The sequence below is a fragment of the Nerophis ophidion genome, linkage group LG04 (assembly GCF_033978795.1).
Source record: "Nerophis ophidion isolate RoL-2023_Sa linkage group LG04, RoL_Noph_v1.0, whole genome shotgun sequence".
NCBI classification, from domain to species: Eukaryota; Metazoa; Chordata; class Actinopteri; order Syngnathiformes; family Syngnathidae; genus Nerophis; species Nerophis ophidion.
In genome coordinates this window covers 53,579,498-53,592,974 of record NC_084614.1, presented here as the reverse complement: position 1 = coordinate 53,592,974, position 13,477 = coordinate 53,579,498, and the positions used below count along the sequence as shown (strand labels likewise).

Below are 13,477 nucleotides of genomic sequence, written 5' to 3'. Positions count from 1 at the left end.
CGAAATTAAAATGGGTAGTATCGCCCACCTGTAAGGACTAAGTAAGTCAAGGTAACACTCACCTGTGGCGATGTCTTGTTGTCCTTGTGCGGAGACCAATGCCCATCAAGATTTACAACACATCCCACTTTTGCGTCTCTCCGTTCCATGAAGGGAAACCATCTGAAAAGCAGCTTTTAAACTATGCAAACTCCCTTAAGCCAATGCGGTAATTAGGCCACGGCGTTGAAAACTGGTCCGACTGGTCAGCAGCTCTCTGCGGCAGCCATGCTCAAAGGCAGCTGGGAAGAAAGAGGAGGGAAGAGTGAAACTGAACACCAACTAGCGACTTTTTCACTGGAGGTGAAACAAGCCAAAACCTGTTGGTGTTCGAATTGTATTGCTGCCATAAAGCATCGGTGCATGGTATCTTCTAGAGCTTTTATATAGACTGTGGACTGTTGTGCTGGGGCTAGAAAGAGGAGGTCAATAAAGGGGTTTACAAGCCATTCACATGAAGTCAACGGTAGTAAAGCAGACGCAATGACAGGAAGTCTGTTGTCTGGTCCAGAGTTTGGAAGGAGCACAAGAAGCTCTTTCACTCACTCACACACACAAAAAAAAAAAAACACAGGAGCTTCTTTTTGAGGATAATCTTCAACCGTGAAAGCGAAAGAAGAAGAATGTTTCCATACAGCCAAAAGAAATACGACAAATCCGCCCGGGAGATAAACAAACTGGCTCGAGAAGAAACAAGTAAATCTTTCGGATCACGACTGAGCTGAGGAAGAAATGAAAAGGAACATTTTTTTCAAATGTAACGTTCATGAGAAAAAGATGCAAAAGGAGATGAAGACGCTTATGGATATGCAGACTCTATCCTTGTGTTTATTTACAGTAGTAATGGTTTGTAGAATACACAATGTAATTTGATTCACATCAGACACTAAACAAAATTATTCTTATTTATTTCTCTTCTTACATACTGATACTGAATTACAATTTATAGAGTAAAAATAAAAATTATATTATTGTTACACCTATGGAGATATCAGTAGAAAAATTAGATTTTTATTAGACAATGAGTCATACATTGGAATATGGGATTCAATACTCAAATGTGTTTTAATTGTTAAATGAACCTAAAATATAAAAATGTTTTATCCCCATGGTAAATATTGAACACAATGCTTATCAGGTGTGATGCAAGTGTAAGCCACTGTGACACTATTCTTCTTTTTTTGTATTTAATGGCTGTGATGACAATGTAAATGAGGGATTTTTAATCACTGTTATGTTGGAATTATTAGTAAAATTGATACTGTTGATGTTAAGAATTTTTCTGTGACTACTTTGGATTGTTTTGTGTCATGTTTGTGTCATCTTAATTACTCTGTTGATTGCTATTCAGAAGGTTGCAGCACCGTGTTTGGTTTGGAATTGGAATTATTTTATTATTGTATTATTGTGTATTATTTTTTGGGACTGATTAAAAATGTTGTATATAAAAACAAAATATTGTTTTATAATACATAATGATGGTATTGATAATAATACAAACTAAACCTATTTGTATCAGACATTGTGGATTGATTATTAATTAGGTTATAATAAAACAAATCCGGGCTTCAGAGGGGTTAGTGCGTCTGCCTCACAATACGAAGTTCCTGCAGTCCTGAGTTCAAATCCAGGCTCAGGATCTTTCTGTGTGGAGTTTGCATGTTCTCCCCGTGAATGCGTGGGTTCCCTCCGGGTACTCCGGCTTCCTCCCACTTCCAAAGACATGCACCTGGGGATAAGTTGATTGGCAACACTAAATTGGCCCTAGTGTGTGAATGTGAGTGTGAATGTTGTCTGTCTATCTGTGTTGGCCCTGCGATGAGGTGGCGACTTGTCCAGGGTGTACCCCGCCTTCCGCCCGATTGTAGCTGAGATAGGCGCCAGCGCCCCCCGCGACCCCGAAAGGGAATAAGCGGTAGAAAATGGATGGGATGGATAAAACAAATCCGGAAAGTATTCACAGCGCTTCACTTTTTCCACATTTTGTTATGTTACAGCCTTGATTTGAAATGGAATAAATTAATTTTTATCCTACAAATTCTACTTACAAAACCCCCTAATGACAGCAGGATTTTTTATTTTTATTTTGCAAATGTATTACAAATAAACAAAACAAAAAAAAATCACCCACAAAAGTATTCACAGCCTTTGCTCAATACTTTGTTGATGATCCCTTGGCATTAATTACAGCCTCAGGTCTTTTTGAATACGATGCCACATATTGGCACACCTATCTTTGGGCAGTTTTACCCTTTCCTCTTTGCAGCACCTCTCAAGCTTTGTCAGGTTGGATGAGAAGTGTTGGTTTTCATCCAGGATGTCTGTACATTGCTGCATTCATCTTCTGGGACAGTGTGACTCACTTGGTAGAGCTGCCGGGCTAGCAACTTAAGGGTTTCAGGTTCAATTCCTGCTACTGCCATTGTGTCCTTGGGCAACGCACCAATATGATTCGGTTTAAGAGACTGTTCAAACTACAAGTGGTCACAAAGTACGAAGAACAACGATTGTGATAAACATCTTGAACCTTTGTTAAAAAAAATGAGAATGATCATTTATGTATTTGTTTACTTACTTATGGTATATCTGTCTAATTTATTATTCATGTATTCCCTGTCCTGCTACAGAGAACAAGGAAATGGGATAAAATTGCTGGGACCTGAGAAGGGGTCGGATTAGTTAAGCTCTGCTTCTTCCGACTCCTTTTCGTAAGAGCTGTAATGAAACAACTGGAAAAATATGATGCATTACATTTTATGGTATGCATGTTCGAAATCAACTGAAACTGAACAGAACACAACGCCTGGCGGCTGGCATTCACACCAAAGAGTTCAATCTTTGTCTAATCCCACCAGAAAATTTTGTTTCTCATGGTCTGAGAGTCTTTCAGGTGCATTTTGGAAAACCTTTTATGAAGAAATGGCTTCCGTCTGCATGGCCACTCTACCATACAAGTCTGATTGGTGGATTGCTGCAGAGATAGTTGACCTTCTGGTTGTTCTCTCCACAGAGGAATGCTGTAGCTCTGACAGAGTGACCATCGGGTTATTGGTCACCTCCATGACTAGACTAAGATGAATTCAACAATGTACAGAGGGATCTTGGTTGAACCCAACACTTCCCATCCAACCTGATAGAGCTTGAGAGATGCTGCAAAGAGGAAAGATAGGTGTGCCAAGCTTGTGGCATCGTATTCAAAAAGACTTCAGGCTGTATTTGCTGCGAAAGGTGCATCAACAAAGTATTGGGCAAAGGCTTCGAATACGTATGTACATGTAATTGTTTAGTTATTTTTTATAAATTTGCAATAAAACAAAACAATATTTTTAACTTGTCATTATGGGGTATTGTCTGTAGAATTTTGAGGACAAAAAAATATTAAGTGGTCTGCAAAAACACAAAAAAACATTTTGTCAAAGATGCTGACTATTTTATTGAACAGTTTATAATATAGTAACAATAAAATATAATTATAATGCACTTTATATTTTCTTGAATTTTAAAGTGTTAGAGTGCAGAAAAGACAAGCAACAGATAATTAAAATGTGAATAAAAACTAATACAAATATTAAGTTATTTTTTGGCAAAATGTTTTTATAAAAGTTTAAAAAATATGTTTTCTTTGTTTTTTATATACCATATGCAGTAAAAAAAAAAGTAAATTAATCATATATCATAATATCCAACATGTTGAATATAAATAAATATTGTATTATATACATGTTTTATGAATTGTGGAAATAACGGTGTTAAAGCTCATAATAAAAATATAATACAATGAAAATTCGGAATGTGAAAAGGTATTCCTGTTTCTTTTAATTATTATTATTACTCATATTTGTCCTTTGGATACAGTTACAAATGATCATTGTTTAGTGGTGTTATAATGAAACACTGTCTTGAGCACTAAAAGCCGCTTATTCATTTATAATGTTAAGTAGCACAATTTACAGTGTTAAATGAACACATTAAAGAAGGAGCATTATTTTGATACATCCTGTATTGGTGAACACAATGAAGTGGCCATGTAGTAAATGCAAAATTTCCCACACTGATAAAAATCATAATTCCACTTGTGGTATGTCTACCAAGAAGTCATCCAAGAGCAAACATGGTCGCCAATTACTCTCCTGTGTTGGAAAGTGATGGCAAACAGGCCAATCCTTCTTGTGACTCACAGGGTTGCAGACCTTCCAGTCAATATTTGGGAAACATGAAAACGATTTGTCTCTGGACCTAGCCGATGGTGACCTCTGACCTTATCGGCGTATATGGGTCCTTGAGCCAAAGGAAATGGGTTTCACTTTAAAAGTAGACAGCAACGCTAACGGACAAAACATGTGACTAAACTGTATGATTATAAGACTTTCATCCACCAGTTTGAAGTTATACCACATTGTTCGAAACAGAGGACAGTGACTGATAAAAAATATTTTACAACTTAATTGATTTTGGGCACGGTGTCAAAGTCCGTTTTTATACTAACAATGGAGCAATGTGTAATGAAACAAATATATAAATAAATCTTCAAATATTACTTAAGTGTCATTCATGAACTATGATTGGATTATTAGATGTGTCACTAATTTATTGTAAAAGTACATTTACATACACTATATTGTCAAAAGTATTTGGCCAGCTACCTTGACTCACATATGAAGTTGAAGTGCCATCCGATTCCTAACCCATATGATGTGGCTCCACATTTTGCAGCTATTACAGCTTCAACTCTTCTGGGAAGGCTGTCCACAAGGTTGCGGAGTGTGTTTAAAGGAATTTTCCACCATTCTTCCAAAAGCGCATTGGTGAAGTGACACACTGTTGTTGGTCGAGAAGGCCTGGCTCGCAGTCTTTGTTGTAATTCATCCCAAAAGTGTTCCATCGGGTTCAGGTCAGGACTCTGTGCAGGCCAGTCAAGTTCATCCACACCAGACTCTGTCATCCATGTCTTTATGGACCTTGCTTTGTGCACTTGTGCACAGCCATGTTGGAAGAGGAAGGGGCCTGCTCCAAACTGTTCCCACAAGTTTGGGAGCATGGAATTGTCCAAAATGTGTTGGTATCCTGGAGAATTCAAAGTTCCTTTTACTGGAACAAAGGAGCCAAGCCAAACGCCTGAAAAACAACCCCACACCATAATTCCTCCTCCACCAAATTTCACACTCAGCACAATACAGTCCGAAATGTACCATTCTCCTGGCAACGTCCAAACCCAAACCCGTCCATCAGATTGCCGGATGGGGAAGTGTGATTCATCACTCCAGAGACGGCGTCTCCACTGCTCTAGAGTCCAGTGGCGACGTGCATCAGACGCTTTTGTAACGCTAGCATGGGCTAGGCGGGTTAAGAGTGTAAATTGTGTGACAGAAGATGGTTCGTCTAGGAGCATGAGGTATGAAAGATGACAAGTTATTAAGGCAGCAATCTTGCTGGGGTCCGTCTCCACTCCGTTACTGGAAACCACATGCCGAGGATAGCGGACAGATGTCGGAAAGAACATGCATTTCTCCACTGATAGCTTTAACCCATACTCCTTCAAACGATAAAGTACATTCTGGAGTCTCTGCTCGTTTTCTTCGAGCGTTGGGGCAAATACTATCAGTCATCAGTGAAGACTAGTGCCTGCTTCAGATTTAACTCTTTAAGTCCCCATGCAGCGCTCCACGAGCCTCTGGAATGTGCTCGGCGCATTGGTGATACCTTGGGGCATGCGGTTAAATTCGTAAAACCCTACCGGGCAGACAAAAGCAGTCTTGGCCTTGTCCCTCTCCTCCATCTCGATCTGGTAATACCCAGCCTTTAAATCCAATACCGAGAACCAGGCAGAACCAGATAAAGCTGAAAATGTGTCCTCAAGCTTAGGCAGAGCATAGGCATCTTTGATGGTTTGTGCATTCAACTTCCTGTACTCGATGCAGACTCTTACTGTGCCATTTTTCTTCCTTACCACAACTATCGGGGAAGCGAAAGGTGAGCTTGATTCACGTATGACGCCGGACTCCAACAATTCCTGAAGGTGCTTGCGAACAGCATCCACGTCTTGAGGATGAAGCGGCCTAGGCCGTTGTTTAAAGGTAGCTGGATCAGACAATTTGATTTCATGTTTTACCTTGTCTGTTCGACCGAAATCAAGGTCGTGTTTTGCAAAGACCTCCGGTACGCTGGTGAGCATAGCTGTTGCACGGAGCTTCCATTCAAGGGAGAGAGGAGAGTCACCAAAATTGTATGTTAACTGGGATGGCTCTACACTTTGCTCTTTATGAAAAACAGACTGGATGGCACTGATTTCGGCAATGGGTGCTCTTACTGGGATTACAATGTCGTGAGCTGATTTGTTTGTCGCTACCACAGGCAACCTGGCAGGTAGGTTGGACAGAAGGTAGATCAACCAGGCAGGACTGTATAATCAGACCACCCGGGGGGTAAACGAAGCTGGGTGTTGAATCACAACTTCTTTCTCGCCTTGCAGGAATGGACACACAGCAAAAGCATCTAGCACTACAGTTCGCCCAGCTGGGATTGTCAGGGTCTCGGTGGACTGCATTCTCAACACTCCATGGTGGTCATCAGTTGCCAGCTTGTGTCTTATTTCCACAATCTTCAGCACTGCTCTGTAACCAAAGGGAACCGGATGGAATTTGGGTCGTTTATGACTATGAAGGTCATACACAGTGTCCAAAGTGTTTGTGCCAATGAGAACAGGCAGCTGTAAAGATCGCAGGTCAGGGACAACAAGGGCAAGAGTGTCAATGTTCATCTCCTCACCGACAAACTCTGCCGGGAATGTTCTACCAAGCTCTATATATCCAATATAAGGCACACTCTGTACTTTGGCGCCCTCTACCTCAAGGTGATTGTTCAAAGGTTTTATTTCATGATCTGCAAGGTAGGTGTTTTAAAATGAGTGAGAAACTGTTGTGACCTGAGATCCTGTGTCAAAGAGGCAATTGAATTTGGCTCCTCGGATGTTGATCTCTCCAGTGGTTCTGGAGCCAACAAAGCCTTTTGGTATTGAGGCTTGAAAAGTTGAGTGCCTGCTGTGGGGACAACGATCGGTGGCAGCTTCCACTTGTCCCTCCGAGGAAGCTGCACTCAGTTTAACAGATTGTGGCTTGAGCTTGACCTTTCTCCTCTTGTTCTCCACTAGAGCGGAGTTTGGATTGTTTGAACAGTTTGGGGAAATGTGTCCATCTTGCCCGCAACTGAAACAAAACCAAGGTTTTGGCGCATTGTTATTTCTTGGTTTCTGCTTGTTCTGGTTGTCAGTGTTCTGTGTTTTTTTAGACAACAGAGTGGACATCTGCTCTTGAAGCTTTACCATTTGCTTTCTCAAATCATCAATGGCACGTCCATCTGAAGAATGGCCACACGAACATCGAGTAGCGCTCTGAGTCTGAATATTGACACGGTGTTTAACTGAGGGAATGTGTCTTTTCATGAGAGTATCTTTGGTGAACTGTCTGTCTTCTTCAGTTCTGAGCATGAAGAGTAAATCGGCAAAGGAGGGCGGCTGATCCTTTTTCTGTTCCGATTGCAACTTCTTTATCACGGTGTTGTCCTAGCAGCCCCTGCAAAATTGCTTCAACAGGTGTTTGTCTGTGTCGCTTGCCGGAATGCCACCTCGTTTTACCACGCTACTGATTGTTAATTGAAGTCTCTGCAAATATGAAGATGGTCTTTCTCCATGGTCTTGGAACGTATTTAAGAACTTAGCAAATAGTTCCTCTCCATCCTCAACAGTAGCGTACGCGGAGTCAAGAATCCGCAGGAATGTGGCAGGCAGGGCGTTTGGTTCCAAATGTTTGACTAAATCAGCACCAGGGGAAAGGAGACTTTCGATTATGAGTCTGGTTATGTGCAAAGGAGCAAGACTAGGATCAGCACTTAACAACTCCATCTGCGTTTTCTTGGCTTCAAAGTCTGCTTCATGAGGGGGTGTCGGGACCTTTCCTGAGAACGTGCGCAGCCGTAATGGAGACAATGACTGAGTGTTAACATCATCCCTGCGCACAATGTGCTCGACTACAAGTCTTTGGACTTCTGGGGGGGGGGGGGGGGGGGGGGGTTTCAGCTCATGACCAGACAATGAAATCCTTGGCGCTGTCGGTGGGTTAGAAGGGCCTCGAACACGGAGCACGTCACCGCTAGCCACTCCGTCCTTGGTGTCATCTGCCTCCATATATTCATCATCGCCTTCATCCTCTTCTCCCTCAACAGCTCCAAGATGAGAGCTGATTTGGTCCATAGCTCCTTTTAAAACATGCTCAAATGAACGACCACTCTCTCGGGAAATGCGTCTCAGAACTTGGAGATAGTCCACAGATTGGTGTTGGGACTGGGGATACTCTGCTGTGGCTGCGGCGCCCTCGACCAAAAGTAACTTAACAACAACTCTACCGGTTTCTGTGTGCGTCGTATACGGCAAAAACGGTTTTAGCTTTTCCAACGCCGCAACGTCTACAAACTCAACGGCCAGGTTTTTGTAATAAGGATTTTGACGATCGTAGACAGTAATTGCTTTCTTAACGTCACCATACCTGCTTAAATTATCAATAATTTATTTCTCTGCTTCAGTGTTTGTTGCACCACTAACAATGACCATATGAGCAATGTCCATACCACTTCCTACAAAGTAATCCATCTTTCAACTCAACAAATAAAAAAATAAAAAATAAAAATATATATATATATATATATATATATATATATATATATATACAGTATATATGCAAAAGGACGTATCAAAAATCGTTCACACTGACAGGCTCCTGGCTAGCTCACCAATTGTAATGCTAGCATGGGCTAGGTGGGTTAAGAGTGTAAATTAAAGGACAGAAGATGGTTCGTCTAGGAGCCTGAGGTATGAAAGATGACGACCACTAGTTATCTTGGTTTTGACTGCAATAAATGTATTGTCACAAGAACATAAATACCACAGATAACACAATAAAAAATAATAAAAATGACCAAAACAGAAATAAAAGATACAGTCCTGCTTCCTTCTCGGAACCAACCCACAGTTCAGTGCAAAAGGTACACAAACACAACGACTTTCGCGTCAGTCCAAAAGTTCAGTTCCAAAAACAAAAGTAATCCAAAAGGGTTCACAGCGGAGGAGAAAAAAAAATGTTTGTCGTACCGCACACTTGTTTAGCTCGCCATTTTGTTGAGTTGAGTTTGAAGGTGGATAGGGAGCTCAGGTTGTTTGGGTCACCGGGTATTCCTTCCCGGAAAAAAAACCTGACCTAAAAGTCCAAAAAACTAAGTGTGTAACCTAGTTACCTCTTCACTAGCAAAGTACATTATATATGTACTTGAATGCATAATATAAGCATTCGAGTGTCCAGAATAACTCATTTTTTGTACTAATAAACAATTGATGACATAATTAACCATGTTGATTAATATACAATCATGAGTCCAATAAAAATGAACATTCATAGTACATTTCAAATAACCTAATTGATATGACATAATAAACCATATTGATTCATATACAATCATGAGTTCAATAAAAATGAACATTCATAAAACATTTCTAATAATACAGATCATGATTTCTTATTTAAAGTGATAAAACTCAATCACGGATCAGTTGCAAATTAAATTACAAGTGCACTTATAGAAACTAGTTTCATAATAATAAATGATAAATGGGTTGTACTTGTATAGCGCTTTTCTACCTTCAAGGTACTCAAAGCGCTTTGACACTACTTCCACATTTACCCATTCACACACACATTCACACACTGATGAAGGGAGTTGCCATGCAAGACGCTAACCAGCACCCATCAGGAGCAAGGGTGAAGTGTCTTGCTCAGGACACAACGGACGTGACAAGGTTGGTACTAGGTGAGATTTGAACCAGGGGCCCTCGGGTTGCGCACGGCCACTCTTCCACTGCGCCACACTCATTAGAAACTCAATGAATCATGATTCAAATTCAAGTACTTGTCCAAACAGTCAAAGTTGGTAAACAATCAAGCAGAGTTATAGTGTTGCACAACAAAGTAAATACACACACCTGCGTTCCATCTAGACCAGGGGTCACCAACGCGGTGCCCGAAGGCACCAGGTAGCCCGTAAGGACCAGATGAGTCGCCTGCTGGCCTGTTCTAAAAATAGCTCAAACAGCAACACTTAGCAGTGAGCTGCCTCTATTTTTTAAATTGTATTTATTTACTAGCAAGCTGGTCTCGCTTTGCTCGACATTTTTAATTCTAAGAGAGACAAAACTCAAATAGAATTTGAAAATCCCCAAAAATATTTTAAAAACTTGGTCTTCACTTGTTTAAATAAATTCATTAATTTTTTTACTTTGCTTTTTATACCTTTCAGAGTGTCACGATCGTTTGTTGTTTTGCCGCTTATGTGTCTTTGTTCATGTTTAGTTCTGGACTCTGCCGATTCCTTGTGTTTGAGCATTTCCCCGTTTGTTTAGTCACCATGGCAACGTGGTGTGCTCCTCCTCACGGGCTCCTGTCACACCTGTTTTTGATTATTATTTGTGTATTTAAGCCCACCTGATTCCTCAGTTCGTCCTCGGCTCATTACTTGCTTTTCGCAACACGTCACGTTTTTGTATCCTGTGTCCTCGATTATTTTGTGCTAAGTTCCGCCTTAGCTTCACGTGCGTGTGGCACGTCGTTTAATGTTTTCTGTTTCCTGCTACGTTTTAGCATTAGCTTTCCGTGCATTGGCACGCGCTTTGTTTTTCCCCTTTTTGCACCAGTGTTCTATTGTTTTATTATATTAAAACTTATTCTTACCTGCAATCCTGCTGACTGGTACTGTGTGCATCCACAAAGTGGCAACTCCGCGCAGCAAGTGCGCCGCGAAGCGTGACACAGAGACAATTTTAGAGAAAAATACAACCTTAAAAATTATTTTAGGACTTTTAAACACATCTACCTTTTTACCTTTTAAATTACTTCCTCTTCTTTCCTGACAATTTAAATCAATGTTCAAGTAAATTTATTTTTTTATTGAAAAGAATAATAAATCCATTTTAATTTAATTCTTCATTTTAGCTTCTGTTTTTTCGACAAAGAATATTTGCGAAATATTTCTTCAAACTTATGATTAAAATTCAAAAAAATTATTCTGGCAAATCTAGAAAATCTTTAGAATCAAATTTAAACCTTATTTCAAAGTCTTTTGAATTTCTTTTAGAATTTTTGTTCTGGAAAATCTAAAAGAAATGACTTGTCTTTGTTAGAAATATAGCGTGGTCCAATTTGTTATACCATCCATCCATCCATCCATCATCTTCCGCTTATCCGAGGTCGGGTCGCGGGGGGAGCAGCCTAAGCAGGGAAGCCCAGACTTCCCTCTCTCCAGCCACTTCGTCTAGCTCTTCCCGGGGGATCCCGAGGCGTTCCCAGGCCAGCTGGGAGACATAGTCTTCCCAACGTGTCCTGGGTCTTCCCCGTGGCCTCCTACCAGCTGGACGTGCCCTAAACACCTCCCTAGGGAGGCGTTCGGGTGGCATCCTGACCAGATGCCCGAACCACCTCATCTGGGTCCTCTCGATGTGAAGGAGCAGCAGCTTTACGTTGAGCTCCTCCCGGATTGCAGAGCTTCTCACCCTATCTCTAAGGGAGAGCCCCGCCACCCGGCGGAGGAAACTCATTTCGGCCGCTTGTACCCGTGATCTTATCCTTTCGGTCATGACCCAAAGCTCATGACCATAGGTGAGGATGGGAACGTAGATCGACCGGTAAATTGAGAGCTTTGCCTTCCGGCTCAGCTCCTTCTTCACCACAACGGATCGATACAACGTCCGCATTACTGAAGACGCCGCACCGATCCGCCTGTCGATCTCACGATCCACTCTTCCCCCACTCGTGACCAAGACTCCTAGGTACTTGAACTCCTCCACTTGGGGCAGGGTCTCCTCCCCAACCCGGAGATGGCACTCCACCCTTTTCCGGGCGAGAACCATGGACTCGGACTTGGAGGTGCTGATTCTCATTCCAGTCGCTTCACACTCGGCTGCGAACCGATCCAGTGAGAGCTGAAGATCCCGGCCAGATGAAGCCATCAGGACTACATCATCTGCAAAAAGCAGAGACATAATCCCGCGGCCACCAAACCAGATCCCCTCAACGCCTTGGCTGCGCCTAGAAATTCTGTCCTTAAAAGTTATGAACAGAATCGGTGACAAAGGACAGCCTTGGCGGAGTCCAACCCTCACTGGAAACGTGTCCGACTTACTGCCAGCAATGCGGACCAAGCTCTGACACTGGTCATACAGGGAGCGGACTGCCACAATAAGACAGTCCGGTACCCCATACTCTCTGAGCACTCCCCACAGGACTTCCCGAGGGACACGATCAAATGCCTTTGGATTGGCAGACAGGGGTGGTGGTCCCTCTCTTTAAGAAGGGGGACCGGAGGGTGTATTCCAACTATCGTGGGATCACACTCCTCAGCCTTCCCGGTAAGGTTTATTCAGGTGTCCCGGATAGGAGGCTTCGCCGGATAGTCGAACCTCGGATTCAGGAGGAACAGTGGGGTTTTCGTCCTGGTCGTGGAACTGTGGACCAGTTCTATACTCTCGGCAGGGTTCTTGAGGGTTCATGGGAGTTTGCCCAACCAGTCTACGTGTGCTTTGTGAACTTGGAGAAGGCAATTTGTTATACATTTTAACAAAATGCAGATTGGATTTTAACCTATTTAAAACATGTCATCAAAAATCTAAAATTAATTTTAATCAGGAAAAATTACTAATGAGGTTCCATAAATATATTTTTAAATTTTTTCAAAAAGATTCGAATTAGCTAGTTTTTCTCTTTTTTTCGGTTGAATTTTGAATTTTAAAGAGTCAAAATTGAAGATAAGCTATGTTTCAAAATTAAATTTTAATTTTTTTCCTGTTTTCTCCTCTTTTAAACCGTTCAATTAAGTGGGTTTTTTTCATCATTTATTCTCCACAAAAAACCTTCCGTAAAAGGAAAATAAATGTATGACGCAATGACAGACATAAATACCCATTTTTTTATATACATATAGTTTTACTTATTAAAAGGTAAATTGAGCAAATTGGTTATTTCTGGCAATTTATTTAAGTGTGTATCAAACTGGTAGTCCTTTGCATTAATCAGTACCCAAGAAGTAGCTCTTGGCTTCAAAAAGGTTGGTGACCCCTGATCTAGAGCGCGTAGTAAAGAAGACAAACTCGGAAAAGCATCCACAAAGTGGCCAAAGTATATTAGCAGCGCAAAGCCCTTTGCCGCTTTGCTAGACTAAATTATTGCCTATAAATCGCTGGATGATCATAAGAAAATGAGAAGTTTCTTCTTCAGCGCGTCTCACAGCAACCACAGCCACAGCAGAGACGAGAGAGCGTGGTGAAGGGCCAACACTTCCTTAAGAGGAAGCGAGCGCTATTTTGGGGCAGGAAGTAAACCTCCACAATAAAAGTATTTGCACGGTA

The 13,477-nt window shown here is 41.5% G+C and overlaps 1 protein-coding gene across 1 annotated transcript in view; it reads right to left on the bottom strand.

Annotated features, from left to right (window-relative positions):
• Window positions 1-459, bottom strand: part of LOC133551521 (calpain-5-like) — a 35,629-nt gene extending 35,170 nt beyond the window's left edge. Inside the window, exon 1 of the mRNA XM_061898307.1 lies at window positions 63-459. The gene's annotated coding sequence lies outside the window, so the exon portion shown is untranslated. The remainder of the gene's footprint in view (window positions 1-62) is intronic.
• Window positions 460-13,477: the final 13,018 nt, after the last annotated feature.